Source organism: Salvia miltiorrhiza, chromosome 1, assembly GCF_028751815.1.
Source record: "Salvia miltiorrhiza cultivar Shanhuang (shh) chromosome 1, IMPLAD_Smil_shh, whole genome shotgun sequence".
NCBI lineage: Eukaryota > Viridiplantae > Streptophyta > Magnoliopsida > Lamiales > Lamiaceae > Salvia > Salvia miltiorrhiza.
Genome location: NC_080387.1, coordinates 13,834,049 through 13,838,479, shown reverse-complemented (window position 1 = coordinate 13,838,479; position 4,431 = coordinate 13,834,049). Strand labels below are relative to the sequence as shown.

Below are 4,431 nucleotides of genomic sequence, written 5' to 3'. Positions count from 1 at the left end.
TGTCATATAAATCTGTATTTTTATTCGTTTTGCATACAGACTACTGACCTTCAAGCAGTTATAGGCTGAGATGCCCATACCAGTACATGTGAAATCTGCTCGGATAATTTCTTGGTATTGATAAACAAACAAATGATAGATATTAGAAATAAGAGACACTATAATTGATTAAAATGAATTACGAATGTGTTCTTGCAAGTTTGGCATCATGTGATATGCTTGCGTCCTTACATACTATGAGATAACAAATTGGAAGCGGAATAGTTGATCAAATGAGATCACGAATGTAAGCTTGCAAGTTTGGCATTGCTATCTTGTTTTTGTAATCTAACTTTGCTTCATATTTCTACTTTTCAGGGTTCTAATTCTAAATCAACTTTAGTGATAGAAACCAGCTAGCATTCCTGATGTGATATTTGTAGAATGCTGAATGCCATTTTCCTCAATTACATCAAGCAGTTGCAAAGAAACGCACGTAGCGTCTCCTCATTCTTCAATGTTGTTGATAATCCAAAAGTTTCTTGTTCATACTGTTCAGCACCCGTTAATCGTGATCAAGAAGATGAACAAGAGTATAGAGACAGACAAAAGGACCATGAACCAAAGGAGAAAACAGAACCTTCTATTGGCTCTCCAGCTCGAATCCAAAAGTTGATAGCTTCTCAAACAGATCCACTCCTGGCAAAGGAAATCTTTGACTTGGCTTCACGTCAGCCCAACTTCCGGCGTTCTTATGCTACCTATCATGCCCTTATTCTCAAACTCGACCGGTCTCGCTACTTCTCTCTCATGGATGCTGTCATCTCAAGCCTCAAGTCCCTTGATTATTCCATTTCCCCTTCTCTCTTTACTCACATCATCCAAATATTTGGTGATGCAAACCTACCCAAGAAAGCTCTCAAAACTTTCTATACGATTCTCGAATTGAACATTAAACCACGTCAGAAACACCTCAATTGCATCCTTGAAATTCTTGTTGCTAACAGCAACTTCCTGCACCCTGCATTTGACCTGTTCCGAGCTGCCCATAGATACAGAGTCTCCCCCAACACAAATTCCTACAACATAATGATGCGAGCCTTTTGCTTGAACGTCGACTAGAGCATTGCATATACTTTGTTCAATCACATGTTTAAGCGTAATGTTCTTCCTGATGTGGAATCATATCGGATTCTAATGCAAGCACTGTGGAGGAAGAGTCAGGTGAATAAAGCTGTCGATTTACTGGAGGACATGCTAAATAAAGGGTTTTTACCCGACACTTTAAGCTACACCACTCTATTGAGTAGCTTGTGCAGGAAAAAAAAAAGCTGAAGGAAGCGTACAAGCTTCTCTGCCGGATGAAAGTGAAGGGATACAATCCTGATATCGTCCATTATAATACAGTTATCTCGGGTTATTGCAAGGTAGGCTGTGCTGCTGATGCCTGTGTTCTTGATGACATGTCTTCAAATGGGTGCTTACCAAATCTGTTATCATATCAAAATATAGTTGGGGGCTTATGCAATCAGTGCATGTACAACGAGGCCAAGATGTATATTAAGGTAATGGTGTCCAAGGAGTTTCGTCCACATCTTTCAGTTGTACATATGCTTGTGAAAGGCTTTTGTAAACTTGGTAAACTCAAGGATGCTTGTGAAGTGTTGATTGAGTTATTGATGCATGGGAATGTCCCACATACCGAGACTTGGGCTGAAATTGTAGCGAGGATCTGTGAGGAAGAAGATGCAGAAGCAATAGGAGAAGCCATGAAAGAGGTTGTGAAGGTGGAGATAAAGTCTGATACTAGAATAGTGGATGCTGGTGTTGGATTGGAGTACTTGACGAGGAAGATGAAGAGTAGGTCAAGGGTAAGTTGATTGCTCATGCTAAGTTGTAGTGATTGAATCTCGCTATCATTGTAAGAGGCAAGTAGTCCCATAATGGATTGAACAATTTTGAGTTTGCTTGATCATGTAATCCTTCAAATGTGATTTGTTTTTGGAAGCTGGTTGTTTGGTCATTCAGGGGTAGGATTGTGAGAGGTTCTTTGGTTTTAACTATGGATTATGTTGGTTCCGCCTTTTTCTTGAACACTTGGTGGCCTCTTAGAGGGTTGGTTCAAGTAGATTGCTTTGGCAGAACTGAAGGTCGGCACTTGATCCAGAGATGGCGATCTGATGGTTTTTTGGTTTGCGGCTCTCTTTAGAGGCTTGTGCGCGGTGCTATACCAAGTCTCATAAGTCCATGGTTTTGAGTTTTGTTATGAAGAAATGGATTAGTGCTCTTGGGGGCCAGTCAGCTTTCCTAGTGCTTCAGCTCGGATGCTTCATTTTCTGGACGATGAGGACTTTTATCAAACAGACGTTGCTGGTCATTGCAACGGCTTTTTGATTTAGTTCCGGCTTCCACCATGATGCGTGCATGATGTTGAGCTTGTAATGACTGAGGCGTGTATGATGTTGAGCTTGTACGTGGGTTACTGGTTTTTGGGTTCTTACTGATTTATGCTTAATTGTTCTTAATTTGGGGGTTTGCATGTGTTTATTTTGAGTTAAATATCCAGGAAATTGGTGCGTTTATGAGTTTGTTTTATGCTTTGCAGGAGATTCTGATTTTATAGTTGGAAGAGTGTTATGTTGGAGATTTTGGGCGTACTTAGGCGCAAACTGGTGTCCAGAGCTAAAAGTCTGTGCCAAAGCAGAGCTGAGAAGCTGCGCCAGAGCAGAGCTGCGCAGATAACACTGCATCATAGCAGAGCTGGCTTCCATAGTCAGAGCTGACCATCTCCAGAGCTGAACTTCACTATGAGAGCTGAATTCTCCAGAGCACAACAAACTTGTCAGAGCATAACTCATTTACTAGAGCGGACTTACTCGCCAGAGCTGAACTATCCAGAGCTGACTTCCAGCTCTGCCATGACCGCCAGAGTCAGCACGGTTCCAGAGTTAGCAAATATTCGCCAGAGATGCCGTTACTTGCAGAGCACGCTGCCAGCTGGACTTTCCTTTGATTTCACGATGCTTATCTTTAAAAGTCCAGTTTTGCAAGGCCTTTTTGATCGGCATTAGGGTTGGAATGAAGTCTATAAATAGGGCTCAATGTTCTTCATGAAAAATAAGCCTTTAGCCTTCGTTCCAAGATTAGTTTAGACCTTAGGCAATCAAAACAATCTTAGTTTTAATTCTCGTTTTAGATATTTTTTAGTTTCGAGCTTTAGTTAGTTCTTTGTTAGCTTTCAATTCAGTTTTAGTTAGTTCTTCGTTTGAGTTGTAATCAAGTGACAGATTTGCTTCTCGACGATTTCAGTATTTATTTTATTTACGTTAATTTCCTTGCTTCTACTTTAATTATGTTTTGCTTTCAATTATGCAATTTCGTTTCTGCCTAGTTAGATTAGAAGCTTTTAATTAAAGTTGTTTAAATTCAACTCGCCTAGTTAATTCTTTTACTTTATGCATTTAATTCTAGGCATAAATTCTGCCTAGGGTTTTAATGGTTAATTTTCGCACAAGCATTAGTTTAATTCTTTTCTGCCTAGTTAATGATTCTTTCTTGCCTAGTTAATTTTAAGATTGAGTTTTAGTTAAGTTTAATTTACAATCATTAGTTAATAATTCTTTTCCGCCTAGATAATTCTTAAATTTAAGTTTCTAGTTAAGTTTTAATTACGAGCTTTAGATTAATTTTACTGCTTTTAAACAACGATCTTTACTGCTTTCTTGTGATACAATTAGAAGCCCTTTAAGATCTTCCTTGAAAGACGACTTTGGGTTAACTTACCATTGCTAGAGTGTCCTTGTCCTATTGCAAGTCAATTTAGAGGTGTTTAGGTTGAGTCACTTACGTTTTTTGCGGCGTCAATACGAGGGCTTATCTGTCGGGTGACTCTTATAGGGTTTACCGCTTTCTTGTTTCCTCAGGTATGGATTGCGTCGCGTGCATCTTGTCTTTTCTTTGGACACCGAGCTATGGTGGGTGGTGGGGGCTTAAACTGACTGTCTTGGAATTTTTTCAGATCTCAGGTGCGCTAGAATCTGGTTCCGAGTATGTGTGGGTTTTTTGGTTTTGGGTTCTTTTCGTTTGGTTGTTTTTCGGCTACTCGTTCTCGTTTTTTTTGTCGTTCTTTCTTCTTTTGTCTTTGATTTTAATAGACGAGTACTTTTTTTTATTGGTATTTTTTTCATTGTATTTTTGTCAAAAAGATTTTAGGTTTTTAGTTATTTTTTTCCTTTTTTTTTCAATAAAATTTCAATCTAATAAGTAATCCTTCAAATGTTTATTTCAAGTATTGTGAATTTAATATATCGCTCCGCGTGCGTTCAAATGCTTAGTTCAATGTATTTTTGCAGTTTTAGGTATTTCTTTCTTTTTCCCTTATTTTATTTATTATTTTGTACTCTATCCTTTCATAAAATATTCAATATATATATATATATATATATATATATA

General features: G+C 38.3%; 1 pseudogene; it reads left to right on the top strand.

Moving 5' to 3' along the window:
- Window positions 1-423: 423 nt before the first annotated feature.
- On the top strand, window positions 424-1,902 carry LOC131006652 (pentatricopeptide repeat-containing protein At4g01400, mitochondrial-like; annotated as a pseudogene).
- The last annotated feature ends 2,529 nt before the right edge of the window (window positions 1,903-4,431 follow it).